Source organism: Oreochromis aureus, linkage group 3 (genome assembly GCF_013358895.1).
Source record: "Oreochromis aureus strain Israel breed Guangdong linkage group 3, ZZ_aureus, whole genome shotgun sequence".
NCBI lineage: Eukaryota > Metazoa > Chordata > Actinopteri > Cichliformes > Cichlidae > Oreochromis > Oreochromis aureus.
Genome location: NC_052944.1, coordinates 48,946,903 through 48,960,006, shown reverse-complemented (window position 1 = coordinate 48,960,006; position 13,104 = coordinate 48,946,903). Strand labels below are relative to the sequence as shown.

The 13,104-nt window shown below is 39.0% G+C and overlaps 1 long non-coding RNA gene across 1 annotated transcript; it reads left to right on the top strand.

Annotated features, from left to right (window-relative positions):
- The first annotated feature begins 4,222 nt into the window (after positions 1–4,222).
- LOC120439500 lies at positions 4,223–12,439 on the top strand. The gene is made up of 4 exons (XR_005612667.1): positions 4,223–4,269; positions 11,645–11,736; positions 11,883–11,959; positions 12,073–12,439. It is a non-coding gene; the product is annotated as an uncharacterized LOC120439500 (long non-coding RNA).
- The last annotated feature ends 665 nt before the right edge of the window (positions 12,440–13,104 follow it).

Genomic DNA, 13,104 nt, shown 5'->3' with positions numbered 1-13,104 from the left:
TTTTACCAATTATAGGCCTATTTCTCTACTGCCTCAATTCTCAAAAATTTTAGAAAAACTTTTTAATTCAAGATTAGAAAAATTCCTTGAAAAACATCAAATAATAAATGTTGGTCAGTATGGTTTCAGAACGCAAAGAACTACTTCAATGGCGATAATTGAGGCAGTAGAAGAAATTACTAATGCACTGGATAAAAATAAATATGCAGTTGGTATTTTTGTTGATCTCAAAAAGGCCTTCGACACAATCAATCACTCAATTTTATTGGCTAAATTGGAAAGATATGGTATTCGAGGGAAAGCTGGTAACTGGTTAAAAAGTTACCTAACGGGTCGGGAACAATATGTTAGCATAGGGCATTACCATTCAGAAAAACTTGGTATTACATGTGGTGTTCCCCAAGGGTCAGTGTTGGGACCAAAACTTTTCAACGTATACATAAATGATATTTTTGATGTTTCTCAACTACTTAAACTCATACTGTTCGCAGATGATACCAACATATTTTTCAGTAGCGATGATTATACTGATCTTGTAATGACTGTAAACAGGGAGCTAAAATTAATAAAAAAATGGATGCTCTCACATATCTTGTGGTGGGGTTTACACACCAAAGGTCTTTTAACCCTTTAAGACCTACCATAGAACCAAGTCCGCCAGAGCTTATATTATATTTTTACATGCTGTACAGTAGTGCCAATTTTGGGAGCATTTCAAGTTGATATACATCAATACAACCATTACAGCCCAAATTTTAATAATATGTATGCATTAAGTGCATAGTAATTACATAAATTGCAAAAAAGTGCAATAAACTACAAAAAAATTGAAAATCCTTTTTGTTTTTTTAACATATATTTCTAGTTAGAGAAATTTAAGAGGCTTATCCCTCAAAACTGTAAATACAAAAAAGTTGCACAAACTAGTTTCCCACCACAGGAAATTTATTTGAAGTGTCTTCATAGTTTTACTTCTGAAATGCACCAATTTTTATATACTGCAGGAAAAACGAAAATAAATATTATAGTGCAAATTTGCAAAAAAGCAGCATATGCATCAAAATAAACTATTTCCAGCAGTGCAATTCGAGTTCTAAGCATCCCAGAAACGACACAGAAAGTCATAAAGTCAAAGATAACTTTTAAAAACACCAGTATAGGCTCTGAGGCCCTGATGGTAAAAAAAACATTTCCGCGAAAATGACGTCACTTCCGGTTTCGGGCAGGTAATGGCGGACATGCGAAAGTTCACACTGACGTCTATTCCAACGTAGGAAGGGTTATGAACAGCTGATCGGATCGGCAAAACGTGTTTCTGGAATATTATGTTTTTGTTGCTGCAAGCGCTTTTTATGCAGTTTTTGCAAACCTATATGTGGAAGAAAACCGTGACCTAGAACAAGCTGATGGCATAAGATGTAAGTACAACTTCTCCGGTTTCATATGTAAAAAAAATTATTGCTCTAGCTTACGTGGTTGCAGAGCTACCGGGATTTAAAAATAGTTACGCAAAACGGAGCGTGCCCGCTCCGACCGGTTTTAAAGGGTTAAGATGACATAGCCATGTCCAGACGCCTTCCTGACCGCTCCACTCAGACTAAGCACCTTTTTAGTTGTTTACTTATTTATTGCTTTCTTATACATTCCAAAATCTTCTAGTTTTATAGTTTACGACAGTAGATCACTTCTCAACATCGACTTCTCAACAGACTGTGTGGCCACCCATGGCTCCAATACCATTGTGAAGTTTGCTGATGACACAATGGTGTTGGGCACCATCTCCAACAATGATGAGGCGGCCTACATGGATGAAGTGAAGAATGTGGCAATGTGCTGCTAGGATAACCACCTCCAGATGAACGTCAGCAACTTCAGAAAGAGTAAGCACAGACACTACAAGCACATTATCATCAATGGAGCTCCACTGGAGAGGGTGTAGTCCTTCAAGTACCTCGGTGTCCACATCTTCTCAGATCTCACATGGTCTGCCCGCATTCAGGTCCAGTCCATCATGGTTCGTGCACGTGGAGGCTCAGTTCGCCTTTCACGGCATCGCTTTTACAGCCCAGGCCGTAGCAGCTGCAACCGCTGGCAATAGTGAAAGGCTGCTCTTCATAGAGGTCTCGCGATCCGGGAGACGTTTTCCCAGAAGACCCTCTGACCCCTGGCCACTGCCGACAGGCTAGCAGGGGGCTGTGGGCCATGGCTCATTGCAGCTAATGGTTCTCCCATCCCAACATTCGTGGAAAGGTTGGTGATTGTTTATTTCCATGTCCAGGATTTCCAGTGAAACTTTGTTGTTGCCGCTGCTCTTTGCCTATATTAGTCACTGATTTTCGTTGTGCCCATGGACTCCTAGTCAATGTTGCTAACAGGCATGTTGTTTGCTATGTTGTTTGCTTCAATACCCTGTTTTACTCGGGCCGCCGAGCCCCTGATATGGGCTAATTTAGTGTCTTCCGGGGATGCTTTTCAGCGTTTGCTTTCGGAATTCCCATCACTGACTGTCCCTTCTCTAACAGGGCAACAAAGCACGAATTTGAACATTATATCCCTACAGTCGGGCCCCCTGTGTTCACGCAGGTGCGCCTCCTCGACCCCGCAAAACTCTCCGTAGGTCAGGAGGGGTTTCAGGCCATTGGCCTTGGCATTGTACAGCGCTGGAATAGTGCCTGGGTCTCTCCGCTACACATGGTGCTCAAATTGGACGGTGGAGATTTTCACTGTTTAAATAATGTATCGGAGAATGACCGTTACCCTGTTCCCCACATCCATCCATCTTGCCAGACATTCAGCACGTAGCTGGTAAGTCCAACCATAGATCCATAGACACACACAGGCGCCCCTCGAAGCCTTCTGCATCCCTGGGAGGCATTTTGATCATGTTGACGTGGATCTGGTTGGCCCCCTGCTGCAGCCGCAAGGTTTCACGTACCTTTTGACTGTGGTGGATTACACTACCCGGTGGCCGGAGGTGGTGCCCCTTGCATCCACGACAATGGCAGTGGTGGCCAGGGCATTTTTGTGGAGGTGGGTTTCACGTTTCTATTTATTGTCAAACAACTGTGTTTACTCTTTTTAAATCACAATCACAACACAAACTCTCGTCATTACAAAATATTGTTTATCATAATAATTGTGTTGTATTAAAATTAGAGAAGTTAACCAATAACATATGTGTCTTTGTGTAACAGGGTCATAAATCACATTGTTATAATTACACAAAATGTGTTCTAAACCCCCAAACCGTTCCTTTTATACCTGACCTTTAGGACCTCCAAGCCTGTAGTTATGTCAGTTAGAGCCCCTCCTCATTCTTTTCTTCTTCTTCTTTGGTGCAGCCTTATAAATACAGTGTACCCCTTTTGCCTCTCCCCTTTTCTACAATTCCCCTGTGGGAGAGGTTGGTGTAATTTCTTTCCCAACACTGTAAAACGCTCATATAATGCATATTTGGCCACCTGGATGTTTCTGATTGTGATTTTAGTTCAATCATTGTCATTATTAAGCCTGTTTTTTGTTAGATGTTACAAATGTGTAGTATGTGTGTGCCATATGTGTGTTCTAGGGAACGTGAACACTAGCATGAATAGATAATTCTTGCTAGCTTGGAAGTTGTGGTGGGTTAAGCTAACCCTCTTCCCCACTGTTTGTGTTTGGTCATAGGAGCTGGAGTGGGCAAGCTATTTATTTGGAGGTCTTTCTTTCTTTCTTTCTTTCTTTTACCGTTTTTATCAGGTATGTCGGATTTCATGTTGTTGTTTTTGTTTTATCAAATATGTTACGTGTAAATGCATATTTTATGTTTAATGTAATAATAAATGCCAGCCCTTTTCTACAATTCCCCTGTGGGAGAGGAGCTGGAGTGGGCAAGCTATTTATTTGGAGGTCTTTCTTTCTTTCTTTCTTTTATCGTTTTTATCAGACACAACGCAGAAACACACCGGTTACATTTGCATTAACTTCATCTGTCAAGCACACAAATGCAGCCTTTTAATCCAACATTAGTGATGTGTCGGTCACCAACGAAACGGCTCTTAGAGCCGACTCTTTGAAGTGAATGACGCGAGCCGGCTCCTTATTGGGCACCGTGGGGTTTTTTTCCTTTCTCTCACGCTCTCTCTCGCACATTTTTTCCACATGCGAGCCTTGTGCTTTGCGCTGGGAAGAGGGGGGAGGGGCGGTAGTTACACTCTCAGTAGCACAGAAACAGAGCAGGAGGGAAAGACAGAGAAAGAGAGCCAGGGACAACAACGTCACATTAGAAAGGTATAGTAATCATCCGAAACTATTTTCAGTTGCGGATGATAAAGGATTCAGAAAGTTTATTCATGCAGGCCCATATGACAGAGAATGTGCATCTTCATTTTGTTTTTATATTTTAATTTATATTTAATTGTGTTGTGGTTTGCAGTGTTTTGTGTTGTTTCACTTTAAATTTGTTTAAAAGGAAAAAGCTGAAAATTTAAGTAGTTAAAAGTTGAAATGTAAATAGTTGTTTTTTGTATTATATGATTTATTTATGACATTTTATGTGGAGTAAATAAATAAAAGTAGATTTGCCGTGGCCCCTAGAGACAAAGCACGTACAACCTCCAAAACACGTACGAACTCCAAAACATGTACAAACTCCAAAGCACGTAAAAACTCCAAAACACGTAAAAACTTCAAAGCACGTACAAACTACGAAGCACATACAAACTCCAAAACACGTACAAAACAAAACAGAAGTGCTCCAGGATGCTAGGGACAGTGTTGAGCTTTTGTTACCTAGTGGCTACACAAGCCAGGAGGTACCAACGACTGGATCTGGTGTGTGGTAGTAACAGGTAAATGAAAAAAAATTTTGAATTGTTTGAATATATATGAGTGCTTGTGTATAAATACAACAACAATACACATATGCTTTCAATTGTAATTTAAGTGATCTAGGTAGCTCTGTTTTGGAAGTTCAGGTAACGCTAGAAATGTGTTTTGGAGTTTGTACATGCTTTGGAGTTTTTACGTGCTTTGGAGTTTGTACGTGCTTTGTCTCTAGGGGCCACCGTATATATTTATATATAAACATATAAAAATAAAACCACGTTTTTTTTTACATTAGTAATTCCTTTGGTGCATAATTTTATATTGTTGTTAAAAATAAATAAATTAAAGCAACAAAACAACCTGAAGAGCCGGTTGGGAGCCGAAAGAGCCGGCTCTTTTTAGTGATCCGAGCCGAAAGAGCCAGTTCTCTAAAAAGTGCACAGAGGGTTTGTTCTTTTTATACATATATATATATATGTATAAATATGTATATTATGTTTAACCCTCTGGGCTCCATGGTATAATTGGTCTTTTTAATTATCTGCTTTAAGGTTCAAGTTTGAAAGTTATGCCAGGGAGTCAAGTTCTTCTGATTTGAGGCTTTCTACATTATCAAAAGTTGTACACAGTGAAGAAGTAAAAATATTAACAAGATAATCAACCTTTGTGTGAGTTGGGGTCAGGTAGTTGCGCTGCAATGTGTTGGCACGAGGCATTAAGAAAGATAAGAGTGGATGAAATATAACCTTAACTTTCTTAACTTAACTTTCAGAAAGACATCTACTCTGATGAGATCTATTTAAGACTCACAAAGGAAGGTTTTCAAGAAATACTGTTAAATGTTTCATTTGTATGCCATCAATCAAATCAAGTTCTTGAGTGTAATTCAAGTGGTCGGTGGGTTCTTTTACCCACCAGTTTATTTGTTATCTAATAAGAGCAATCAAATTGTAAAATTACTTGTCTTCATGTATACATATATTTGATGTTCATATATCAAATGTCATCATCAGTAAACTGTAAACCTCAACAAGAGAAAACATTTATATAGTAACTCCATTAGATTTAGCTTTAAAAAAGATCTCAGTCAGGTCCAGCTTCCTTTTCTGCAAATATTTTAAATGTATATATGTTGCCGGCTGCTAATCAGCCAATAATGTGGTTGTGCATTTATGCACGTAGACATGGCCATGATTTTCTCACAAACTGCTGATTTCATTGGATTTTCCCACAGGAACATCTCTAGGCTTTCCCGAGTCTGGTGTGAAAAAGAGAAGTTATTGAATCACTGAATAGTTTGTGCTGAGTTTATGATCAACTGTTCCTATGGTGGAACAGTGTTGGGGAGTAACGGAATACATGTACCGTCGTTACGTATTTAGAATACAAAATATGAGTAACTGTATTCCGTTACAGTTACCGTTTAAAAAGGTGGTATTCAGAATACAGTTACTTTGCTGAAATAAATGGATTACACGGCGGTACTTTCCTGTTTCATATTCTCGCGAGTCAGGACTGTTTGGGTTTGTTTGACAGCTGTGTTCTGTTGTTCCAGGCGGCAGCGTTACGGTTGCCATGGTTACAGGGTGACGCGCTCTCTCTCTGCGTGTTTCCTGGGTGAGAGAGCGCTTTTTTGTTGTTGTTGTTGTGCTAAGATAAAAGGCAGAATGCTACAGGCATGGCCCTAAAGAATGTAGCCTCATGGGCAGTGTAGTCCGTGCTGCAGCGAGAATGGACTGCCATACACGTTATGTGTCTGTGAGCGAGGGAGGGAGAGAAAGGAAAAGTCCGAGCTGTCACGGAGCAAAAACGGGAGCTGGAAGCATGTAAATATAATAATAACCACTGCAGCCAAGAAGAGTGCCTGACGAGCCCAGCTGTAAGTAAGCTATTAAGACTCAACTGTACACTGTGTTCGTGTTTTCCTCCGGAAAAAATAAGTTCCGTTGGAGCAGCCTTTCAACGCCTCTCTCTGTCTCTGGCAAGCAAAGTTGACCCAGACAACAAAGTGAAGCTATTTTTCGGCTACCAGCCCGACACGGAACCCACCGTATTAGCCAGAGGTCCCTTTACTACTGTTCGAGTCATGGACCTTCAGTATCAGTAATAAATCACAGCAATAGTACATTCACGTGGTTGTAAACAGCATGATAATATATTAAGTAATCCAAAGTATTCAGAATACGTTACTCTCATTGAGTAACGTAACGGAATACGTTACAGAATACATTTTGGGGCATGTATTCAGTATTCTGTAGTGGAATACATTTTAAAAGTAACCTTCCCAACACTGTGGTGGAAAAACTGGGCCCAGGTGTTTCCAGTCACTAATAATCCTAGCACACCTGCTGGGTACTTGGAACACAAATAAACAGTCATAAATAACCTGCCAGTCTAGCTGCAAATTGAGTTCATCACATTGTTCAGTGTGGTATCATGCAAAGTCCATCATTTGTTTGATTGATGCCCATCATGTCACCACATTCAGTAGTACACTTACATATAGACTTACACACTGCAGGCTAAATACCAGTGAAGAGCAGCGTGTGAATGTGGATCAAAAGGATAAGCAAATTAAAGCGAGAGACATAAATGGTACGGTGGAGGCTATTATTATAATTATTATTATTACTATTATTATCATTTTTATTGTTATTAGTGTTGGTATGTTAATTTTCACTGGTCACTAACACAGGTTGGTCACACCTCTACATTTCATGTAAATTTTACTGCAGTTTACATCTCACACAGCTCACCATACAAAGTAAAGACAGTATTTTTTTTATGTATTTATCTGAGATATTGCTTATTCTGGTAAATAGCTTAATGAGTCATCGTTGCAGTTTATAACATTTTTGGCATTGTTGAATTGTTAAAATGTAATGATATTTTAGATATATTTAAAATGTATTTGCTTGTCCATTTAGGATTATTTTTTCAGTAATTTCACTACAACACTTTACCTCACCAAAGAAAAAGAAAATTTTAGTCCAATACCTGAATGAAATAATTTTACTTGTTTATTGTTTTATTTATTTTAAGACTTGACATGTCATAACATAATCAATTAACACATTAATTTAGTTGTTATCTGATGACAGCAATCAAATTGTAAAATTAATATTCTTCATGCATCATATCTATTTATATATCAAATTTCATAGCATTATCAGTATACTGTAAACTCTAATTGGTGCTGCAAAAGAAAACATGAAGGTGGATTTTAATTAAATGTTGTTAACTAACTAACTTTTTTCCCCTCTTATTTTTCCACACAAGCCCCAAAAACCACATTAAGCAGCATGTCAGATAACTCGTCTTCCTCTGCCTTTGACTGCTTGACCTCAAGCATTGGGATTTCAATCAACATTTCTTTTTTCATCACCAAGATATTTGTTGTTCTTTGTCTCTCCATCTTCATCCTCTATGTGGCTTACCAACGATGGCAGCAGCAGTCCATCTTGGCAGCAACAAGTCACTCTGACATTTTCACCTATCATGTGACTGTCTTTGAACTGATATATGTATTGGCGGTCAGTACTTACTTACTTGGGAGAGACACTAATAACTCAGTGTTGCTTCTAATGGCGAAGTATTCAGCTTCTTTTGTCTATCCTGCAGAGATATACTTTAACATTGTGACATGTGTGGAGCGCTACCTGGCTGTTGTTCACCCCATCATATATATGGGTCTTAGACAGTCGGGTGGGGTCAGGATCAGAAACATCTGCATTGGGTGTGTGTGGCTGCTGTGCTTTGGTTGGCTTGGAGTAACAGCTCTATATTACCCTGATGTTCCCTATGTTCCATATTTCTGTATGATTGTGGCCTCATTAATTATCATCTCTTTTTGTAGCCTCTCTGTTCTCTGTGTTCTGATTCGTCCAGGTCCAGGAGAAATGAGAGCAAACAGGGAGAAGATTGATCATTCAAAACAGAAAGCTTTCTACACCATCACAGCAATAATGATAGTGCTGTTGATGTCTTGTCTAGGAATGCTTGTTACAGTTGGTCAGAATAATTCAAATCTGTTACGTAAAACAGACAGATGTGTGCTGTTCTTGTCTGGAAGTTGGTTCACTCTGCCCATCAGTCTGATTTTACCTGTATTGTTTCTACACAGAGCAGGAAAACTGTCCTGCAGCTGTTTTACCAAAAAGTAAAAATAAAGCAAATAAACAAAAATAATAATAATAAAAAGATTAATGATAAGAAGATTAATAATGTTTGTAATTATTAATGTTCACAAGTATTTGTACCAAACTATTCCAATTAAAGTAGGGACACTATGGAAAGCAGGTATAGACAAAATGATTAGGAAACAGCAGGTACTGAAGTCGGTGGAAAAGAAACATAAAAAAAGCACTAATGGCAAAGCTGGTGCTACTTGTCTCTGTGGATTTCTTTTCATTTAAAGTATCCCATCATATGTCTACACATAAGATCAGAAATATATTTTTTACACTACTGATCTTTTTACATTGCATAAATATTGTAGTAATTTTTTTTTCAACATAAAAATGTAGTTTTGTCTCAGTAACATTTGAACTTGCAAGATTGAATGAGTCAGCACTTTAACTCTGTGATGCCTCGGCAGTGAAATAATTGCAATAAAGTGTTCTTTAAAACTTCTGACAATTAAAAAATAATAAATTGAATTCACTTTCAGTTTGCATTTTCAGTCAAAGGACTAGATGTTACAATCCCCGATAATGCATTGCTTTAAATGGAGAAAATCTTGGGGGATGGCTGTTATGAGGAAAGGCAGCCCAGAAACTTTACCAGCCGCACAAATTGTTATTTGCCTCAACTTTCGGTCTTTTACCCAGGGTAATCTGCCATTTTTTCTTCCTTGGTTAGGTTTAGGGATTAGACATCTGATCTAGCTTATCATATTAAAATTGGGGACACACCATCAGTAGTGGATTTTGGATTCATCTGGTGTTTGGAGCATTATCACTGGACACCCTCTTCCAAGGAGGCCCTGCCAGGGTTGATCAGGCCCCGGAGTGTGTCACTGGTTTATGTTAAAATTGTTATTTCTCCTCTTCTTTCTGCTGTTTAGTTTTCTGCAGTTTATTTTTCTATCTATTCACTGCAACTGAGAAATAATACTTACCTCTTTAACATTTATGGAGCCTCACTTCTTCAAAGGCATAGAAAAGGTGATGGAGAGTAAGACAAAAGGGACAAGATAGGAGAGAGGAGAGCCGGAAGGGGGGTGCCCGATCTGGCTTCCCACACCTCCCCGCCGGACTGAGTTGTACGAATTTTAAATTGTATCATTTTTGCTTTTTTTGCATTTTTGTCACATTTATTGCTCACAGTAGCACTAAATGTGTCTGATTTGATACATTAGGTTTTTAGATAAAAATAAGTCTCACTTGTGATCTGGGATGTCTCAAAAAGTTTGCTCCATTCACTGGACAAAAAAAAACAAAGAAACAGTTCTTGCAAAAAGTGTTCAATCCCTTCCTTTAAGTCACTATCCCAACTTCTCTTGGCTTTATTGACCATATTCTGACCATAAGGTGCACTAGATTATAATGCACACTGTCGATGAACAGGTCTGTTTTCATACATAAGACGCACTGGATTATAAGGCGCATTAAGCAAACCAAAACAGCCAGAAAAGTCAAACTTTTCTCAACTCATTACTCTTACTCAGCATTCATTAATGCTGAATTCTCAGCTACGAGAGCAAATGGAAATTCCCCCTCCTTTGGTTTTCATGTACCTTTAATATTCACACAAGTATCGAAGTATTGCCATCAACTGAGTTGATGGTAAGGTGAAATCCAGTTTCAATTGTCTTTTGCTGTCATTCTCTTTTTTATAATTAGATCAGTTAGGGAAGACACCTGGAAGAGAGAGTTAGTTAGAACTGGAGGAGTCCTTTCACCCACAGACTCCACCTGAACTCTCATTGCCTATAGGTTAATACTCATTGGATCACTTTTCAAACAGAGAGCTAATCCACACTTCCTCTATTTGGGTGCTGACTCCACAGATGGACAACGCAAAAGTGATAACATCTCCACCAACTAGTTTTTTTTCTTAGTTTCTTCCTTTATCGTGTCTGTCTTGCAGAACTATGCAAGGACTTCACAGTTTATAATTAGTGTTCCCTTTGCTGGGAAGACTGGGCCCAGGTACTTCGAGGTTTTTACAGTCAGTGACCACACCTACTGGGCACCTGAAACACAAAACACACAATCAAAAGCAGCCTGCCAGGACAGCTGCCAAAAGAAGTAATCACATTTTAGCTTGTGGGATCATGCAAAGTCCATCATTAGTTTGACTGATGCCCATCATTTAACCATAGTAATACACTTGCAAATAGACTTACACACTGCTGGCTGGACACCAGTGAAGAGCGGTGTGTGACTGTGGGCATGCAAGTTATAGACTATTTAGTATTGAAATATTTAGAGATATTGGTTGCTTTGTTATATATCTTAATGAGTCATCTTTGCAGTTTGTACAGTGTTTTGTAATGCTGCATAGTTTCAAGATTAGATATTTAAGACATATTCAAAACATTATTTGCGAAAAAAAAAATTTGGCAACACATGGCATTTTATTGGTTGGTTACCTCTTTTTTACTCTAGTTTTATGTTTTATGTTTGATTTTAGAACAAATCTGTTAATGGAAAATGTCAAAATGAAAAAAAACTCTACGACATATGAGGTTGTGCTGAAAGAATTAATATAAATCAGTTTGGCTGAGATTAAAGTTATAGTAGTTTTCACATAGCTGAATAAACATCAAACAGAAAACCCATTAAACAGAAGTGTGAGATGGTTGATTGTACTCCAATGTCCTGTCATGTTTTAGGGAGCAAAGAGCAGATGACCGAGTTTATTAAACTCAGGAGCGACAATGAGCACGTTTACTGGTGCGAAAAACTCAGCCACTGTGGGTTGGAGGTACAGCAACAATATGCCGTTTTTAATCTGTTGGGCATAAGGGAGAGAGCTTAATCTGTCTTTTAGTCCGAAGTGTGTACATTTTGCTATGAATGCTGTTCAGGAATTAAGAAGATTGATATGCTCTATTATTTTCTGTCTATTAGGGCCATTCTTGAGAAGATGGGCCTGCAGGGTAAAGTCACCCCTTTGCAGGCAAAAAAAGAAAAAAAAGAAATACAAAGTATGTACAGCTGTATTCAAATATGGGTTTTTAGCAAGTTAGAAACTTATTCATGTAAACCTGTACTGTTGCTTTTTTTGTCAACTGCCACTTTTTATTTCCTCTGCCTTTAGGACTTCAAGTATCCAGGGTCAGGCGAGGGAGTGAGCGGGAAGCCCACTGCTGCTACATGGCCCTGGTTTGCCCTCATGGATGAGGTGTTAGGACAGAGGCCTTCTACCAAGCCTCCAGTGCTAATTGCTTCCATCCATGAGGACACTCCAGGGCCCAGTTCAGCAGTGGGCAACCATGTGCTGGATGAGGAAGAGCAGGAAGATGAGGGCCAGGTGGAGCAAAGAGGGGCAAAAAGAAAGAAGGACAGGGATGAGTTTTTGGATTTAATGAGAGAGGACATGAGAATGCAGAGGGAAATGGAGGAAAGAAAAGCACAGGAGGCGGAAGTTAGAATGAACAGACTGTTTGGTTTGCTTGAGAAACTTGTTGAAAAAAAAAGGATTAAATTTCTGTAAATAAAAATGTAAATGCTTCACCTTTATTTGCATTGTTTTTCTTTTTTTTAAGAAACTATATGCAACATAAATTTTATCAACACAATTAATTAAAATGTCTGAAAAAAGTAACAATAGAAAAAACAACAAAAAACATGAATTCTTAAGAATTATTATTACAGTCAGGATTAACCTGAGTGTCCCAGTAAGCACAGGTACTTTTAACCAGGTCTGATCTTTGGCTGACCAGGAAGTCTCGGGCAGTGCTGCTGAATGTGCTGGACCAGGACCAGAGAGATGGAGGAGTTGCCACAAGCAAGACCTTGGTTTGTATTTCCAGCTAGTAAGTGGAGCATCATACAGAGTGATCTCCATAAGGTCTAGGGATGCTCGTTTCCACTGTCCACCGCACCATCTGTCACTTGGGTTTGCAGGGCTGAAGTAACTGACGGCTGCCATGTCACTAAGATGTATTCAGAAAGATGCAAGCAATCCTGTTAATAAAGATCTAACAAGTAATATCTAAAAAAATGCTCTACTAACAGAATACTTGCCTGTTTAAAAATATTCATGGTCCTGGGGTAGCTCCTCCAGGGCAGACACCTCAGCAGATAGCTGGTCCCACCAGGGAGCACCACTGACTGCCTCCAAACCCAT